At 46.0% G+C, this 20,728-nt stretch overlaps 1 protein-coding gene across 7 annotated transcripts in view; it reads left to right on the forward strand.

Moving 5' to 3' along the window:
- Positions 1–20,728, forward strand: part of C2_1H2orf76 (chromosome 2_1 C2orf76 homolog) — a 196,425-nt gene that overhangs the window by 106,245 nt on the left and 69,452 nt on the right. For 5 of the 7 annotated variants that reach the window (XM_086957343.1, XM_086957339.1, XM_086957340.1 and 2 more), the window contains exon 2: positions 6,750–6,801. The exons of the other annotated variants lie outside the window; for them this stretch is intronic. The gene's annotated coding sequence lies outside the window, so the exon portion shown is untranslated. The remainder of the gene's footprint in view (positions 1–6,749; positions 6,802–20,728) is intronic. 7 annotated transcript variants of the gene reach the window in all.

Genomic DNA, 20,728 nt, shown 5'->3' on the forward strand with positions numbered 1-20,728 from the left:
AAGGTCTTTTAAAGACCTGTCAAGTACTCGGGTGTGACTGTGTGTGTCCCTGAAGCTGTTTCAGCCGGGCTCACATACACGGGCTCACATACACGAGCTGGTGGGGGGGGGGGGGCTGGGGGGGGTGGGGGAGGCTGGGGGAGCAGGCTGTAGTGTAGCCCTTTGAGTGAAATGGATGATGTGCGCCCGGAGCTGTGGGTCCCGTGACACACGTCCCCCGCCCCCAGCAGGGAGGCACAGAGATGCCCGCCATGAGAGGGAAAGAAGAAGGAAGACGCAGAGAGATTCTGATCCACCCTCCCCCCCATGAGAGAGGCACAGAAAAGGTGGGTGGATGAATGATGGGTGGATGGATGGATGTAAGGCTGAAGGATGGATGGATGTGTGAAAAGGTGGATGGATGAAAGGATGGATGGATGAAAGGGTGGATGGATGGATGGATGAAAGGACGGATGGATGAAAGGGTGGATGGAAGGAAGGATGAAAGGGTAGATGGATGAAGGATATATGGATGGATAAAAGGTTGCATGGATGAAGGATGGATGGATGTGTAAAAAGATGGGTGGATGAATGATGGGTGAATGGATGGATGAAAGGGTGGATGGATGAATGATGGATGTATGGATGGAAGGATGAAAGGGTGGATGGATGAAGGGTAGGTTGGTGAAGGATAGATGTATGGATGGAAGGATGAAAGGGTGGACGGATGAAGGATGGATGGATGAAAGGGTGGATGGATGTATGGATGGATAAAAGGTTGCATGGATTAATTATGCATGGATGGATGTGTGAAAAGGTGGGGGGATGAAAGGGTGGATGGATGAAGGATGGATGTATGGATGGGAGGATGAAAGGGTGGGTGGATGGATGGATGAAGGATGGATGTATGGATGGGAGGATGAAAGGGTGGATGGATGTAAGAATGGATAAAAGGTTGCATGGATGAATTATGCATGGATGGATGTGTGAAAAGGTGGGGGGATGAATGATGGGTGGATGGATGAAAGGGTGGGTGGATGGATGTATGGATGTATGGATGGATGAAAGGGTGGATGGATGAAGGATGGATGTATGGATGGTAGGATGAAAGGGTGGATGGATGAAGGATGGGTGTATGGATCGGAGGAGGAAAGGGTGGATGGATGTATGAATGGATAAAAGGTTGCATGGATGAATGATGGATGTGTGAAAAGGTGGGTGGATGAATGATGGGTGGATGGATGGAAGGGTGGATGGGTAAAGGATGGATGTATGGATGGAAGGATGAAAGGGTGGATGGATGAAGGATGGATGTATGCATGGAAGGATGAAAGGGTGGAAAGATGGATGTGTGAAAGTGTGGGTGGATGAATGATGGATGGATGTGATGAGGTCTAACAGGCGCATTTATGTTTCTCAAAAGTTGGTGATGAGGAGTACCAGTTTCTAGAAACGTTTGTCGGAAGGGGGTCCTTACGCCTAAAAAGGTTTTATAAGGGGGTCTCGGCATCAAAAAGTTTGAAGACCTCTGGGTTAGGCTATGAGGGGGCGGTGTCACTGAGGGCTGGCCCTGCATCCGAGGGCTAGCTCCAAGGGGCGGCGCTCTCTGTGTACACATTACTCGGTTTCCCGTGTGATTTAGAAGCTCCGCCTGTACTGCTTTGTGTCTCATTCACTGACAAACTCAGCGCCTGGAAGCAGAGCCGCCTGAAAGACATGCCTGTGAGTGACGAGGGTGATATTTGGGAGGAAATATAGGGGAGAGCAAATGAGGCATCGACTTGAGGAATTAGGGTTCGGGAGTGTGGCTGTGCCTTCGCAGGGCTGTTTTGGCACCCCATGTTGCATGTGTTTTCCTTCACACTGGCCTCTCAGGTGACCCACACTCTTCAGTGTTCGACCCCCTCCGAGCTGGCACCTGCCCTTTTCACAGAAGACCCCCTTCTCCACTCGCACTGGTATATATATATTACCGTTTTTTTGTATACCATAAAATGGACATGTGCCAATTTTTTATAAAGTTTGTCCTTCTGAAAAAGCCCCTCATTCTAAAACAAGTCGATGCCACAGTACAATTGATTGTGGTTTTTTTTGCGGATCCAAAACATTCCTCTTGGCTGAATATTTTCACATATCTGCACACACAGTCCCTAAACACGCCCCTCTGTGCTGCCTCAACGTTCTCACGCGGAGTCCTGAAAAATGGCCCCACACTACCTCACCCCGATACCTCAATATGTCGTCTTCCAAACTGCCTTCTTCCCTGCGCAACAGGTAGCATTCCCCCTGTCCCTAATACCGCGCCCCCACAAAATAACGGCGGAGGATTGAAATAGCCCTCCATCTATACGCTGCAAAAAACACCCACATCAGGGGGGGTGTCAAAGTATGATGAATCCGTGTAACAAAAGCGGAGAGTGGGTGAATGGATATCCATCGCACTCGTGAGTGACCGAGACCATTACCAGGGACCACAGTAAGCAAAAGGGAACGCCCATTGCAATAAAAAAATTAGCACGTCGCCTCGCAGACCACTGGAACCCCCGTCTTTGCAAACTTGGGTAACAAGCGGGACTCCGTCTGTGCCAACTGCCCTACTCCAAAGCAGCACAACCTGCAATTAAACTAAATGGGTAACAAAGACAGTAAATCACACACGATGACCTAGGTCGCGCTGCAGCTTCCATTTGTGAGTGACTATACAGAATTTCGGGCGCGCCGCTCTCACCTGACCGGTAAAAGGCAGCTATATCAGCGTGCTCCTTTGCTGTCTCTTCAGGGGGCTCAGAGATTCACTTGCAGGATTTCTGGTCAAAAACGCGGATAACAGAGGGGTGAAGATATTGCAGCGCTTCCGAATGCTCAGTCTCTTCTCCATGTTCTTTTCAGCGGCGGGGGGGGGGGGGGGGGGGCGGTTTCCTGCAAGAATTGTCATCACTGGCTAGATTGGAGACTGGTACACAATCACTCAGTTCCTCACTACCCGTCGTTTTGTCAATCTGGGAATGTACAGAGTAACAATGGATATCCATCGCACTCGTGAGTGACCGAGACCATTACCAGGGACCACAGTAAGCAAAAGGGAACGCCCATTGCAATCAAAATTTGCACGTCGCCTCGCAGACCACTGGAACCCCCTGTCTTTCGCGGAGTCCCGAAAAATGGCCCCCACACTACCTCACACCGATACCCCGATATGTCGTCTTCCAAACTGCCCCCTTCCCTGTGCAACAGGTAGCATTCCCCTATCCCTAATATCGCGCCCCCACAAAATAACAGCGGTGGATTGAAATAGCCCTCTCCATCTATAAGCTGCAAAAAACACCCACATCAGGCGCGGGGTCAAAGTATGATGAATCAGTGTAACAAAAGCTGAGTGGGTGAATGGATATCCATCGCACTCGTGAATGACCGAGACCATTACCAGGGACCACAGTAAGCAAAAGGGAACGCCCATTGCAATCAAAAAAAGTGCACGTCGCCTCTCAGACCACTGGAACCCCCGTCTTTGCAAACTTGAGTAGCAAGCGGGACTCCGTCTGTGCCAACTGCCCTACCCCAAAGCAGCACAACCTGCAATTAAACTAAATGGGTAACAAAGACAGTAAATCACACACGATGACCTAGGTCGCGCTGCAGCTTCCATTTATGAGTGACTATACGGAATTTCGGGTGCGCCGCTCTCACCTGACCGGTAAAAGGCCGCTACATCAGTGTGCTCCATTGCTGTCTCTTAAGGGGGCTCCGAGATTCACTCGCCAGGATTTCTGGTCAAAAACGCAGAGAACAGAGGTTGAAGATATTGCAGCGCTTCCGAATGCTCCGTCTCTTCTCCATTTTGTTTGCAGCGGCCGGGGAAAGCCCGCAACCCATCCCCCGCACAGAAAGGCAGCTCCGACATCTAGAAAACATGAAAGGACCCAGGAAAAGGGAGAAGGAGGAGGAGGGGGGGGGGGAGCGAGGGAATCACTCACCACGCGGAAAAACAGCGTCCGGGGGCACTGAAGGAGATACTGCTGCTGTAGGTGCCATGGCCGTCGAGCTCCGTCTCTGCCTGCTGCTGCGTCTGTCAGGGCAAGTCACCTCTGTCACCGCGCATCGTCAGCCACCGTCCAGGAAAGTAGGGACCGGCCTGTAATTAGGGACCGGCCTGTAATCGGGTGGCACGAAAAACGGCACAAACATGCGTAAATGGGGGTAGAGGCAGAGACTCGATGCTCACCTTCACTGCGGTGAAACAAAATGGCGGCCGGGAAGCTCTGAATTTTTCGGAATTGGGGGCGTGGTTTTGTGGTTCTGAGTGACAGACAACGTCACTGTCTAAAGAACGCAAAAAATCACGCCCCCAAATCCGAAAAAGACGGGGCTTCTTTGGAGGGATGGGTCTCTCCAATGGCTGGCCTCCATTTAGGAAGCCAGCCAATGAAGGAGAGAGAGGGCAGGGAGGCGGGACCTTCTGCGCTACTAAGAATCATTAAATCTCATGCCTAAGACTGCGCCAGCGCAGCCTTTTAGGCCTTCGACCTAAAAATCAGCGTGCTAACTCATGTAGGAGATCATTAGCCTAGGCAATTTTCACTTACGCCTTCATTAGGTCTAATCATTGTGTAGAGCAGTGAGTGCTGAGCTCAGCTGAAGATCTACATGTCTTTCCCATTCCACTGCATGCCTTGTAGCATTTTGAGAATTTACCTATTCTTTTCTCACTAATGAGGGTTTGAGGTGGTGTTAAGCCCTTGAAGAGAAAGGGAACACATTGCTGCTCCCTATATAGATTGCAACTAGGCTAAGCCCATACAAAAGTCATGCAATCGAACATGCTTCCAAGCCTTAGTTATTGGAATAGGAAAGTTCAGTGGTAGTGCCATAGCCTGAGCGCTTTTGCCATTCCATCAGCCAGTCTGCTGTGTGATCATCCACATTAGTGCACCTGAAATGTTCCATCATCAGTCACATCACCTTGCACCACCAGGAGGGGTAGCATTTGTGTTTCTAATTAAAAGGTACATAAGAAGGGGTCTAGACCGAGGCATTAATTTGGGTAGCTACTGCCCACCAGAAGTTGAATCTTTGGAATCTGAGTCTATTCCTGCTGCTGTAACATCAGAATCTTCAAGGCTTGGTATTCATGTCATCAGAACCACCTTGGAGGCCTCTGTGACTGACCGCCTCCTGCCTTTCAGTGATCATTTGTGATCTCTCTGACTTCACTGCTGTCCAGGCCTGAAATATGTCCATCATCTTTGATGCTGTAGTCTTCGTTCCCAGTCCATTGGTGCTCTTGTCTCTGCAGCCCTCTGGTATGCTCACTCTCTAGCTGCTCCAGATTCTGTGAAGAAGTATTCCCTGTCTAGAACCTTCAATTTAGCAGGAAGCAGAAGCTTGTATTCCAAGCCCATTCTAGTTATTCTAAGTGAAGTGCAGAACGGACTTCACTCACAGAAAGACTTAAATAAATCACCTTGAGATACACAAGAAAGACTAACTGTGATGTGTTCATGAACCTTTATATGTAAATTCTAACGTGCAGAGGATTTGTATTTATAGCTGAGTGGCCTTCGACCACAAACTTGGGGATCTGGTGGTTTTGCCCTACCTCATTGCACCATACCAGATTTCATACTGTAACTCAGTTTATATGTGATAAAATCCTACAGCGCTGTTTTCCTATTATCCACCACCCGTTCTGTATCATATATATGTTCCGTCTCGCACCCAGTTTAAAGAAAACTACTTCAAGAGTCAATTAGCTGTCCTCCTGTGCGGCTACAGGCAGATAGCAAGCTCAAAGAGGCCTTTTCAAGAAAGTACCCAGCTGACCAGTGGCAACTGGGCCTGAACTGGATCCTGATGTTGGCATTTGCCTGATGCCCTCTTAGTTTTTAAAAATGTATTTTTATTGAATTTTTATACAACAACAAAAAAGCAATAGACAATTGCAAGGTATCAACCTTACACACTACTGGATCACATGTAATAATCTAAAGTATATAGAATTCCAATCATCCATTATATTATCAATATGTTCCGGCTAGAAAGATATAGACCTGGAGGGGGCCTAGATTGCAGGGTGCTGCACGTGGTCTGTCCCTGTTAGTTTCTTAGTGTGCTTCCTCCAGACCAGTGAGGCTTAATATAAACATTTTTAAACGTTTTGACTTTCAGACTTTTGTGGGCCCAATCAAATTAGTGTACGTGACCCAGCCTCCATGACAACTGGCCTTAAAATGCACCATAGCCCCAGTCTACTTCGACCAGTGACTGTCATTGGTGCTTTACTTTTTCGTGTCACGATTTCTACTTTAAACTTGAAAAATGCATGTCTCAGGTTCCCCTTAGTGGATTTTTGTTGTCATTTTGTTTATTAAATTTTACTCTATTGTTGTAGTTCACTTTGGGATTTTTCTTGTGTTGTGTTTTGACTTTTGTTGTTTTGGTAATACATATATACTTTACAAATTGCCCTAAGTTAAGTCAATCTGTTCTGTGCAATAAGTACCAGGGGGTTGAACTCAGGTTAATTCAGTAACTTTAGGGGGGGTCACCTTTGCAAGAGTTGTGATTATTCCTTGAGGTATGCCGTCAACCACCCCAAATAATAATCCAATTTCTTACAAAGCGCTAACAACTCCAGCTTGCTAGTTGATGGAAACCCTTTCTTTTAAGTGGGTGTAGACATTACATTCTTCAGTGTTGATAATGTTTTGCATCACAGGCCTGATTTTCATGAAATCTACTAACATGTTAATTGTTCACTATTTCCCCTACAGTGCTTAGAAAGTTTGCTCCATTCTTCACTCCTCCTTATTTGCAACATCTAAGGTAAACCATGCTACAGCTGAACAAGCCAGAACGGCCTGCTGAACTTAAAAAGTGTCATACTTTGATTCCTATTATTGGAGGTGGTGGAAGCGTTTTTTCAATATTTACTTTAACCTGTGTAGCTGGAGAGAAAATGCAAAATATAAAAATGCACTTTGAAGGTTGTCCCTGCTTGCCATTAGATTATTGATGTCTGTTTAATACCAATGTTATCCTTTCACTTATTGAGGTGAGTGGAGGACATCCCAGGTCCACAATGTTATCATCTTTAAGGATTGCCTTGCCATCTTTCAACGAAGATAATACATTTGGTGAATTTTTACCTTCTACTTTTCTGGGTTTTATCGCCGAGATTTTTTAGATCTTTACAGCAATCTTTTTTTATGTGTCTTAAATTTGAAGTGCGTTAACCTTAACTATTCTCTGTTGTTTCTTTTCGAAAAAAACGTTATTGATAGTTTGAATTGAACGCCGAGCAGTGAGACTAATTTAGCCTAACAATTTTACTTGCTAGCTTCTTTTAATTGGTTTAATTGGCTCCAGAAAAGCCTAAGGCAATGTGCAACAGCAGAGAGAAGCAATCGATCAGATTCTACGCAGTGCGGTGATCAGCCTATCCATCAATCCGTGTGCCAATAGCTGTGAATTAATTCAATTGATACGGTAGGGAAGCATTCTCTAGTTACCGTTTGAGTTTTGTTGGAGTCAAACCAAGTTGATTCATCCTATGGATATATTTATCAAGCGATTCAAATCAGATCCTCCATAAAAAAAAATAAACGTTCATTTCTGTGAAATAGATCCCCTTGCAATATTTTTCGTGCCCAAGCCTAAGAAGTTGACATAAACATTTGAATTTCGCGATGCAATTAACTATGCAAGCTGAGCACTGATGTTTCTATAAACAAATCATGAATCCCGTTTTTACAAGAATGAATAAAGCTGCACTGTTACGCCATAGTGAAATCAGAAGGGATCTAATGGTGTGAGGTAGAATCTGTACTTTTTCTAAATGCGCCATTCTTACCTAACATTGAGGGAGAAAAGCCACGCAGCTAGTAAATATGTGACTGCTTGTGTCTCTAGTAGGCCTGGGCGGTAAATTCCGTTCTGCTCGTGGAATTTGGGTAATTTCGCGTTCCGCAGAGAACGCCGAAATGCCAAAAATTCCGCGGCTTGGCAGAATTTTTTGCTTCTTCGCGCTTTCAAAATGCGTGTTCGCAAGATATTTCCCCTCGAGCACACAAACTGCGTTCGCGAACAGGAAAAAAGCATTGCGAACGGGCGGAACAAGCAATTCCGTGTGTTAGCGGAATTCTGCATGCTCGCGGATATTTTTTAACATTTCGCAGAGTTTTGCGTAGCGCGGCTACTCAAATTCCACCCACCCCTAGTCTCTAGCCTGCCATGTTTGCCTGCTACCTTACCTTTTATACATCAGTACCATGGAACAGCCATCAGCCTTGGTTTTACATGGCAACACGTAGTATTCGGTAACCATTCCTCCTGCTGCACGATTTCTTGCTACTGGCAGCCTGTAAACATGATAGAGTGATAACATCCATATTGATGATGTTTATTGTCTTGGGATCCAGGTTTGCAGAGCCTCATGCTCCTTGGAAATGGAGGGACCAATGGTGTCTGGACATATAACAGCTGGGAGGATGCAGAATGTTACTTTTGCTGCAGAGAACCTACTTGTTTTGTGGTGCACCAGATTCCCTTTGCGGGCAGTCTCTCTACAGCAGCATGCCGCAAACATGTGTAATATCCCTCATTAAGGACGCCTAGGTGAAATTATAAAGTTTGCTTAATATCAGGGGGGATTTTCTGAATTGCTATTTTTGCACAACGCAGATCGGTTGAAATTTTGCATGATACATAAACTTGGTAACTGTTACGGTGCAGATAAGTCTAAATATGCTGCGCCAACGTTTCTGGAAATCGGTCAGTGTGTTTCAAATATAGAACTGGAGAACTGACATGAGACCCATGAATCACCATGCACACTCCTCTGCAGTGGGACTTTAATAATGTGTACATTTAAGATTTGTTAGGTCGATCTATCAAAAATGTCCATTGCCACAATAGTTAGACTGTCTCTACTATTGTCTTGAATTGCCTTTTTCCTACTTTAAAATCATTGCCTAAAGCGTGGTTATCAAGAAGTATTCCCTCCTTGGTGACTATCACAGGCTATTTTTTTAATGGGCTATGATGTACCATATTTTGAATTATTTCCGTGGGCTGACAATATCATGCTCTTTCTATATGTCTCAATCCTTAGAGTTTTGTTGAATTGCTCTGTATTTTTTCACGTTTATGAAGTGACCTAGACTGAACTCCAAAGTCTGAATATAGTCTTAGCAGTACACGTAGAAGTTAAATAAAAGTTCCCTGTGTACTGCACTGTCAGCAGTACGACCTTGTACTGTATTTGCGGTTTTTGCCAGAGTCATTTAGACCACTCATATTTAGTTTGATGTACACTACTACACAGACATCCTTCTACTACACCTACTGCTGGTCAGTAATCTACAATCTAGTTTATACCTTTAGTAAAGCTTGTTATGCCTCTGGCGCAATTTGTATTATTCCTATGACACTCAGCCTCAAAACTGTTGTACATCAGTATCATTAAAGGAGGGTGCCTGAGCATTTTTTTGCCGAGCAAAAACGTTTTGAGACCTGTAGGCAGACGTGGCCCTTCCTGCCTTTGTATGTCCCCTGACTTGGTCATTGCGTCCACTAACTTTGTTAATTTGCTTATACTTAGTGAGTTTGTTGTATATGGATCTACACAGATTGTACAGCATGTGCCTGCAGGTTTTTACTTTAGCCACTGGCTTCAAGGAAAGCTTATCTTGTAAGTTTGATACGATTTCTTGAGGGCGGTTGCGCAAAAGCTGTGCTTGCAGTTTCCTATTCCCAGACCTTCAAGCTCTTGGGTTACACATGTCAATTTGTTTCAGCAAGAATGGTTAAAGATGGACAGCGCTGATGGAATTGTCGCTCATTGAAAGCAAAACATACACCAATCTTTACCCAAGCCCCTGGTAGTGTGGTCTGTTTTTTAATGAATGGATGTATATGATCTCTTGTTTCCTATTACCTTAAAATATTCATTGACCTGTATATTTTGATTATTTAGTCCAAACTACATCAAAGGGACGGGACTGAGGGAGGGGCTGGGTGATCTACAGATATGCCTAGGCTTTCATAGATCATTCTCACTCAGAGACTTGGCGAAAACTGCATTTTTGTCCCCTTTAAAAGCCTGACAAATCAAACCAGGAGAAAATCCTTTGTAGCATTCCTCACAAAAATGCCTAACTCACCATTACGCTTTCTCTTCCTGTTTACCGTAGAATCATTTGGAACCCCAGGAGTTCACTAATGGCACAGGGACGTCTCTTCCTAACAGCAACGTTACATACACCCTTACACAGTCCTCCAAACACAAACCACGTCATAAATTAAAATGCTTGTATATTAATTCCTGCTATGTTGGGTTTTGGGAGCCTATGCTGCCCCAATCCTGCATGACATATCGGAAGCATTCAACACGGTGTCACACTCCACTCTGTTCAAGCACATCCAAGACTTTGGCTTATGCTCAAACGCCCTGAAGTGGCTTTAGTCTTTTCTAATTGCTCTCAGTTCATCCTATTCGTGCCTTTTCAATTCGACATCTCAAATAACATATTTAGTCTGACAGGGCTCCTGCTTAAGCCGTACTCTTTTCAGTGCATACCTAGCCTCTCTTATGGACTTTATTAGATCTTTTGGGTTTGAGGTCGTATATTATGCAAAAGACACTCAGCTATCCATTTACATATCGGATGACATCCACAGTACTCAAGCTAGCTTTGATGAAAGTCGTCACCAGCTGGATGAGAGACAATTGCATAGAATTAAATGGTGACAAAACTGAGGAAGTCTTGTATGCCAAGAACAAGACACACCGGGCCGATGACTGGTGGCCTAAAGTGCTTGGTCCTACTCCCCAACCTGTCAAGTCAACCAGCGACTTTGTGATCATTGTCGATAAAGTCCTCACAATGCTTAATCATGTCATGACTGTCTTGGCTTCCTGCTCGGCATCCTTAAAGTATTCTGAAAAACCTTTTTCTGGTTGCTCTGCCACACTCTGAAATATGTCACTCAAACCTTAGTAACCAGCAGACTAGACTATGGTAATGCCTTTTACGTAGGCATTCCAGAACATCTGATTAAAAGATAGAGGTGTTGGAAAACTTGTCAGCAAGATTGGTCCCAAAATTCCCAACAACTCATCAGGCTCAATTCATCTCGGGGATCTTCATTGTCTTCTTCTACACAAGCATGCTCTTTTTAAGCTCCTCTGCCATAACTACAAACCCCTAAGCAATATCAGTCCTCACTATTTAAACAAAATAATCGTTCCTTTTCCCACCTCAACCCTTTAATTGCTGTTTGCTCCACCTAACCTACACCATAGAAGTATTCCTCCCCAGATCTGGTGGGCACTATTACTCTTATTTGGCCAGTGCCAGGATAACCTTTTCAGGATGATGTGTGCACTAAGCGTCCACATAATCCACATTGCTACACGAAACTATAAACAGGAACAAGAATACCTGTAATTGTTCAGCCTCTGGGCTTCATTAAAGCCCGAACTTGGAACACTCTACCCCTTCCCTTGAGATCGATTGAAAATTTCGTTTCTTTTAAGAAGGCACTAAAAACGTATCTTTTTAGAATTGCCTATTAGCTTTATCACTCTTTTCAGACGGCCACTTGCTTGTTTTCTTTTCCGCGCCAGGATACTCTGGTAGTAATAGAGCGCGCTATAAAACAGCTAAATAAATAAATAAATATGGCCATCATTGAGTGTGTAAAGAAGTACGTCGTTCTTTGAAATGTTGAGAGTAGGTACCTGGTGGCAGTGAACAAGTTGTGAAACAAGAGGTTATGGCTCCTCACCTCACAGACTTCCTGGAACCTTTCATTCACTCACTCCTCTACAGTGCAGAAATTGTGTCTGTTGCTCAAATGACTCCTTTCCCAGAGACAAAGGATAATCACTTCTCACAAACTTCTAACAGTTTTCGTCCGAATGCACCTGGCATAGACCAGCATACAAAACAGGTACTTTAGGAAACAAAATTAAAACTTCTGTCCACTGTTTTCTCACTCTTGCCCCTGACCTAGTGGTACCAGGCACCTGCAGAATAATGGAGGGACACTGAACAGGACTGTCCTATGTCAATAATGTACACAGGAGCTCAACTCCGCGATAGTAAGTTTTCCGACAGTTACCTTCTTAAGATTATCAGCAAAATTCTTAACCATCTGGTCTAAAGCACATGCACTTGCCTCCAGGGACCCAGAGATCTGGGCTTCTTTTGTTTAGGAGTATACTTAGTCTACGCTAGAAACCACTCTAAAACACTTGGTCATTTGTTGATGTTTGAACTCTGATGGCTAGTTAGGAGCAGTGAGGTTGTAGATTACTTCTATCCTCACAAAGCCGACCCCTAGACATATCTTCCTTTTCCTCTCCCAAAGCACAAATGATACAGTGCTCGAGAGAACAAGGACTGGCATTGCTGTTGTCTGACTTTTAAACGCGGGAAATGCCTGTTTTTTAATAACACTTACAACTGATAGCTTAGCTGGCTTTTAAGTACTCCCAGCATTTATAAACAAACACCTTTCAATCTCCAGAGACTGGAGTGGTAAGCACCCCCACCAGCGCCCCTCAGTCAGAGACGGCACCTCACCAATTGACAATACTCTGCATTGCTAAGTCTCCCTTGTTCAGAGCCTGCCTGGCATTTCACATAAAAAAATACCCGAGTTAAAAAATTTAGCTGGCTCTTAAATGCTCCCAGCATTTGGGAATCCCTTTCACTCTCTAGCTGACTGGACTGATATTTGTCTCCAGAATAATGCATACAAACTCTGGAACAAATCAGACATGTCCCTGCAGCAATTGAAACCACCTTAAGGTAGTGTTGTCAAATGTAACAAGCATTGGAAATGCAATAGGTCTCGCAGCATTAGAGTTAGTGCTTTTAGAATTGTTTATGGGTTTTTTTGTAAATCTTTAGCATTTTTGTTTCCTGTAGCCAATGCTAAAGAATTAAAAAAAAAAGCCATAAACATTTCTAAAAGCTCTAACTCAAATGCTCCGAGACCTATTGCACTGTGTGAGGGTGAGGGGTTGAGGGTGAGTGAGGGTGAGTGAGGGTGGGTGAGGGTGAGTGAGGGTGAGTGAGGGGTTGAGGGTGAGTGAGGGTGAGGGGTTGAGGGTGAGTGAGAGTGAGGGTGAGTGAGGGTGAGTGAGGGTGAGGGTGGGTGAGGGTGAGTGAGGGTGAGGGTGGGTGAGGGTGAGTGAGGGTGAGTGAGGGTGAGGGAGGGTGAGTGAGGGTGAGGGTGAGTGAGGGTGAGGGGTTGATGTTGAGGGTGAGGGGTTGAGGGTGAGTGAGGGTGAGTGAGGGGTTGAGGGTGAGTGAGGAGGAGTGAGAGTGCAAGAAAGTTGCAGTTTGGCTTTGAAACGGATCTGAGAGGTGTCTGCGTGATAAATGAATGATGCATAGGAATGGACAGAATGGGAATGTGTTTCGAGGACGTGCTCGGGGTGTGCATACTGGAAGCAGGGAGATGGATTCGAGGCTATGAGCGAGGGTGATGCCGAGCTCACCTCAAGGAGAGGGTGAGGGGCCAGGGCAGAAAGTAGGTGCAACAGAAGGAGCTGTGTAGCAAGAAACGCTGAGGAACGTGTCACTTCTTCAGGTGGAGATGCAGCCTGCAAGTTATCTCGAAGAGTTAAACGCTCGCTGCTGATATCCGCTCTGACCTGCAAGTGAATGCTTTAAATCCTTGCAAGGCCACCTCATCTATAGATCCTTCCCAGCTCGATAAATTGTGTGTCATTCATTTACATAACACTAACACTTGTTATATACAGTGACTAGAAACAACACAACTTTGAAATTAAATGCTATATTAAAAACCAGTTTTTAGTTTCTGAATTACTCTTGTTATGTATGAAGCCCTTCGTCAGGTGCGATGCCAGAAATGGAAGACCCTTTGGTCTTGCGCGCGACTGAATAGCTAGCTCACGAGAGTCTTGGAGGCACATGGGGAGGTGTAAGAGTGTGTGGGGGTGGGGGGGGGGGGCAGGCATGCTGCAGCTTACAGTTAAACGTTGCCATTGACGTACAGGACTACGATTCCCAGCATGCTCGGTGCTTTCGGTTGTAAAACCTTGACAGGCTGGAAGTCGCCCTCCTGACATGGGGCCAGGTATGACGTCAAGGTGGACTTTTGCTGCGTCGTGCGAGCTTGCCTAATTATCTTGAGTCAGCAGCCCATGCTAAAGGTAATCTTGGGGTCACGCTGCCCCAGCCCTGCCTGCTCCAGCAGCGTGCAATGCAAAGCAGCGACCGCAGGCGGGACACGGTCAGCGCCGCAGGGAAATCACATACAAATAAAGCGTGCATTTCCCTCTCCTGGGGTGTACCATGCAAAGGCTGAGGGGTTTCTTATTTGCAGTGCCTTTCCCTGGAGTGAAGCAAGAGCCGCTCTCTCCAAGAAGACAGGTCAACCATCCCGAAAGCCTGGTGATGCATACCTCCCAAGAGACCGCCATCTTTAAGGGTAAGATGCGCGCCGTGAAATATTAATAAGCAAAAAAAAAAAAAAAAGTATTACGTGCGTCAACACTTAGCGCATCATGAAAGCTGGTCGGCACTTACGCTCGAGGCGCTTCGCTGCACGTTTATTAGGAGGCCTGATCGTGCATGCCGGGTCTTGCAGTGTCATCTGGGGTAGAGGACGGGTCTCGGGGGCCTGCCTCCTCTAAAGATATCTCCCATTAGCACTATGCGCCGTAGGACGGGTGATCAGCGGAGAAGCAGCCGGCGACGAGACTGTTTACAAAATTCTCTGGGCAAGGCCTTAAAAATGTGTGTAGAAAATGCGGTTTTGTTGCTTTGCATGTGTTTGCTGACGGAGGTGTGCCATTGAAAGGTAGAAGGCATGGGGAGCACAAGGGTGCGCTCAGCATGATGATAAGGGCTTACCTCTTAGGAGTCTCGTGGAGGTTGCAACGGTGTGCGGCTCCGGTCCTCGGCACAATGGCAGGGCAGGAAATGCAGGGGAGGGGGCGGAGCGGGTAAAATAAAAAATAAACAAACGAGACGGAGGGAAGAGAGGGGAGGGGGGAGGAGAAATACGACACGGCGGGAAGGGGAGGGGGCGGAGCGGGTTAAATTAAACAAACGAGACGGAGGGAAGAGAGGGGAGGGGGCAGGAGAAATGCGACACGGCGGGAAGGGGAGGGGGCGGAGCGGGTTAAATTAAACAAACAAGACGGACGGAGGAGAGGGGAGGGGGGAGGAGAAATGCGACACGGCGGGAAGGGGAGGGGGCGGAGCGGGTAAAACAAGACGGACGTGCACGCGCTTTTAAGCTCAATGCGCATGCGCATTGAGCTTAAAAGTCACGGGCACTGCAAGGAATCGCCACGATTCCTTGCAGTGGATAAAGAGTGGATAAGCCCCCATAGTCTCGCTTGCTCGATGCGCATGCGCATCGACAGGCGAGACCTAAAAATGTTTAAAAGCGGATTAAATACCCCCACCTAATACTTTCCCAGACGAAAGGGCAACATTATCCTTGTGTGGTAAATAAAATTACCGGGACTATTTTTCTATACATTAAATGACAATAAGGATAGCTCAATAAATGAGAGGCAGAGTCCGTGATATCTGAGTCATACGGGCTTTAATTAAGTGCCTCGAGACACTGGACATCGAGTTTCATCACCACTAAGGTTCAGGAAGGGATATTCAACATTTTATTAACATCACACGTTATATATAGTAAAACAGTATAATTGAAATGAATACAGTAGGCGTAACAAGTGAAAAAGAGTGATAAGAACACATGGGCGTAAAAGAAGGTGTGTACAGAGGCGTACACGGAGGTGTGTACTGGAAACGTCACAGAAGTGTCATAGGTGGGTGGATGCATAGAGGGATTCTGCAGGGTCAGCAGAAACCTTTAGCATGGGTGCGTGCGCAACTGAGCATGACGTGGTATTGACGTGTAACCGGGGAAAACTGGGGGCTTGACTTTAGCACTAGTAGAGGAGTCTGGTGTCTGGGACGTCAGAATGACCTGCACCTATAGCATATCTGATATCTTGTGTTTTGGAGGATGTATTGTCTGAAGTAAAAGGTCTCTCGGGCAGTGGCCGTTCAATACTGAATGCTAGTGCGTGCATACGTGTCTTGGTGCAATGCGCCGGGGCCATGGGCCTACCATGGTAACGGGTTCGGTAAATCACTTGCAAGGAGACAGGAAGGCCGGGCCCTTTGCTCTGCAGGCTGGAATATGTTTACCTATTTCACTAGACTGGAATGTGTTTTTGCGGAGGCTGAGCAGATAACTGTAGGCAAAATACTGTCTTGGCAGGCAGGCCAGGCCGAGCCGGGCACCGCTCGCTGGGCAGGAATTAAGGTAGAGGTCAGGGATGCATACCTAAACTGCAGCTTTCAGAGACAGAAGAGACTCGGAGCCTCAATTTAAGGGCCTGGCTCGACAGCCAGAAAACGTGGAAAACGCGTGCTTCGCGTTATTTAAAAGTGCACCATGTAAATGCATTGGAAACGTGGGCCCTAATGCGGAATTGGTACTTTATACATGAAGGGCTCACTAACTGACATACTAACATTAGACGGAAATGCATTTGCATTATCATGGCAGACACAGGAAGGGAATTACATGACATACATGGGACACGGGAGCATGGATAGGGTGCGAGTGGGGGTCACACTGACTACCTAAAACTTTCTATTTCCTCATTCCCTCCTTGGCCCCTGCTGCGCCCTTTAGGATATATCTATTTTCATGAGACCATCTATCTGTTCGTATAACATCATTTGCACATCTTTTTTTATTCTGGAGCGGGAACGTGAACGTGGATGGGGAATACAGGCTGTGGCGCACTACGTCTCATTCACTACTGCTTCAAGAGTTCTGGTCAACCTTCGTATTATTTTACTATTTTGGACGGGACCTATGAACCAGAAGTATCCTTTAATGTAGTCCTTATACTGGTCCCACGCTGACTCAGTATAGTCGATAACGGGGGGAAGGTCTCGTTTATGTTTAACATGCACAAGACGAGTATCTCGATGATAATTGGATGGGGCTAGAAAAACTGGTGGCAATAGGAACGCGATATAACATGTTCCATCCCAATCTAATGGCAGACGTACATAAGCTGTCTGACCACATATAAAATAGGAATGGCGGGAAGCTTTGAAAGTAGTCTTTCCTTTATCACTGAATTCGACAACAGTATTACAATCACTGTGTCCTAGATGTACTGAACCATTTTTTCTGACGCATAATTCACCTTTCACTGGTAAAACTGTTATAAACGGCAAGTCCGAATTAGTCTCAGACTGAACGTTCAGAATCATGAGGTTAAGCGTAAAATTTCCTAATCCATACACTTCATTTTCTAGATCGGTCCCTGTCCTTTGGGGAAGGCCGTCTTTGTCTGGGAAACATGCTTTATTCATAACTGTATTCAGATCTCCCCATATCCAATTGCTCTGGGAAACTGTGGACTTACTGTCTAAGGAGGACATTAAAGTAAACCATGCTCCGCACGAACCATTATGTGTAAATGGATAAGGAAAGAGAGGCAGAGCTCCCTTGTAATTCTGGTAAGGCGGGAGTCGGCCACATACCCAACAATTAGTGACATTGCTGGTCTGGTGAGAATGGTGTAACATACGGATAAAAGTATTGTTGCGCAGTGCTAGACGATAGGATAGTTCGTGAGGGGGCAGGTCACTGAAAGTGTGCTCTATGGTGTCATTGAAAGAAGAATGTACATGTGAACCAAGAGGAGTAAAGAAAACATGTAATGTCCAGCTGATACATATGATCGTAAGACTCAGAAAAAACATAAAAATCAAAGTGATAATACATCGGCTGTGAATATTTTTGCAGTATTTGTCTCTCTTCTCATTTCGCCTATCTCTCTGGCTATTTGGGTCTATCTCATACATGTCAGAAACCTGTCTAACCGCTTCACCCGAGGGGGACTTAAACAATTAAACGCTGTCTGACTTACTAGACCTCAACTTCGTTTTGTACTCCTGTTGCAGAGTTTTCTCTAACAGGGGGAGTTTAGTATCGGTATCAGTAACGGGGCAGTTCTTGGGAAATGTCTCTGGACACAGTCCATGGAATCGCTTGATGTGGCTGGAATGGAGCCACCCTTTTCCTCCCTCGACCTTTACTGCGGTTGTGGTCATCAACACCAGTTTCGGTTCCTTCCACCTGGGCTCCAGAGGGCTTGAGCGATCAAAATTACGGACGCAGACCAAATCTCCTGGAACGATTTCATGCGGTTTCACTTGGGTGTTGTCCGGGAAGGCAGCCGCGACCTGTGAACGACGAGAGTAGTGCAGACATCAAGGAAGCCAGGTAATCTGTCAGCATATTACTATCAACATCGGTTATCTTGCGCGGCATAGGCGTACCCCACATGTTGGGTGGTCTGCCAAAGACTACCTCATAGGGAGATAGTCCGGTTCTGGAATGAGCTACCATACGCATGTAAAAGAGGGCAACCGGCAGGGCTACCATCCAATCTACTCCTTTTTCTGCACAGACCTTCGCTAACCGTGTTTTCAGAGTCTGATTATGTCTCTCAACGAGACCAGCGGCTTCGGGGTGTCGTACGCAGTGGAATTTCCACTGGTATCCTAACAGGAGTGATACCTGTTTCATGAGCTCGGACGAGAATGGCTGTCCATTATCTGAGTACACGACACGGGGCAAACCGTATCGCGGGAAAAATTCACGGACCAACTGTTTGGCAGTGGTTACAGCAGTGTAATCTGGGACTGGGTAAGCTTCTGTCCATCTGGAAAGGGCACATACAACTACGAGGACATACTTAAATCCTCGGCATCTGTCCATCTGGATATAATCCATCTGGAGGACTTCAAAAGGATGGTCAGGAGGATGAAATCCACCTTGTTCCACGGGAATGCCTTTGCCTGGATTGAACTGACAACAGATCATACAGGTACGTACTTTCTGTTTTGCTGCTGCACGTAAATGCTTATTGAACCAAATATTCTGGATGCTATCTAACATAGCTTTCTCTCCTAAGTGTGCTGGACTATGTGCTGTATTAATGATAACTTGAACCATAGAGTCGGGGAGAAACCATGTGGCTTTTCCCTTCGTCATCCATCCCTGATCTGTCTGGACCCCTCCTTGTTCTGTCCATTTCCTGATTTCGTCTGAAGTGGCATGTGACTGTATATCGAGTACATCTTGTGTGGGATCCCTGACTGTCATGCAATGTGTCAGTGGAGTTACTTCAGTCTTTGTCGTGTCAGTCGGTATGTCTGTTTGAATCTGAGCTGTAAGCTTAGCTGTTCGATCTGCCAGGTCGTTACCCTGGGAAATAGTGTCAGTGACTTTCGTATGTGCTTTGCACTTCATGATGGCAATGGCTGTAGGCAAGTGTATTGCTTCTAACAGAGCTTGAATGAGGGGGCCATGTTGTATCTTGGCTCCGTGGGAGGTCAGAAAACCTCTCTCTTGCCAGAGAACGCCGAAGTCGTGAACGACTCCGAATGCGTACTGTGAATCTGTGTATATGTTGACTTTCTTGTTCTTAGCTCGTATGCAGGCTTGGGTCAGAGCGATGAGCTCTGCTGCTTGAGCAGACAGTGTGTCAATACGATGTGTTTCTATGACTTCAGTTTCAGTAGTCACTGCGTATGCGGCTACTAATTCTCCTGTACTTGTTCTCATACATGAACCATCCACATAAAGTGTCAGGTCTGGGTCAGGTAATGCAATGTCTGTCAAGTCTTGTCTTGGCTTGGTTACGGTATTAATGACGTCCACACAGTCATGTGGTGCAGGGTCTGCTGTGATTGAGGGTAATAGTGTAGCAGGGTTTAGTGTGTTGCAACGTCTGATCTCTATGTGTGGTTGAAACAGTGTCAGTTCATATCAGTCGTGCTATGGTCAAGTGCTGAGTCTGTGTCCTGTTTAGGAGAACTTCCACGGAGTGTGGAACCTGTACTGTCAGGGGATGTCCTAACACTATGGAGTCGCTTTGTCTGATTGCTAGAGCCGTTGCTGCAACTGATTTCAGGCACGCAGGCAGCGCCTGGGCTACTGGATCCAATGTACTAGAAAAATAAGCGCAAGGCTTGTGTTTTCCTGCTTGATCTTGTGTGAGTACAGATAATGCTGTGCCATCGCGTTCAGTGACAAAAAGTGTAAAAGGTTTGCTGTAACATGGTGTCGCTAAAACAGGTGCTTGACATAGAGCTTTCTTCAATTCGTCAAAAGCTTGTGTATGTTCCTGGGTCCAAGGGAGGACAGTCGAAGTCGCTGCCTCCTGTGTTGTCAACTGTATGAGTGGCTTGGCTAGATATGCATACTGGGGAATCCATTGTCTGCAGTAAGAAGTGAGGCCAATGAAGGCCCGTACTTCCTTTTGTGTCTTGGGTTGTAGAAGATGTGCAATTAACTGGATGCGGTCAGGTGTCAACTGTCTACCCCTCTTGGACAGCAAGTGTCCAAGGTAAACTAACTTGCTGGGCACAGAATTGGAGCTTCGAAGGGGACACTTTATGCCCCTTTTTGGCCAGAAAATACAAGACTGTCAGTGATGCACGTTCGCAATCTCGTTCAGTTCGTGCTGTGATCAATAGATCATCGACATACTGGAGCAGGGCAGTGTCAGTAGGCATGTGAATACAGTCTAGTTGTCGTTTCAGTGCTTGGCTGTAAATACTAGGGCTCTCTGTGAATCCTTGAGGAGCACGTGCAAATTTTAAGCTTCTGCCATTTAAACAGAATCCGAAGAGATACTGGCTTT

The sequence above is a fragment of the Lissotriton vulgaris genome, chromosome 2_1 (assembly GCF_964263255.1).
Source record: "Lissotriton vulgaris chromosome 2_1, aLisVul1.2, whole genome shotgun sequence".
In the NCBI taxonomy this organism is placed as follows: domain Eukaryota; kingdom Metazoa; phylum Chordata; class Amphibia; order Caudata; family Salamandridae; genus Lissotriton; species Lissotriton vulgaris.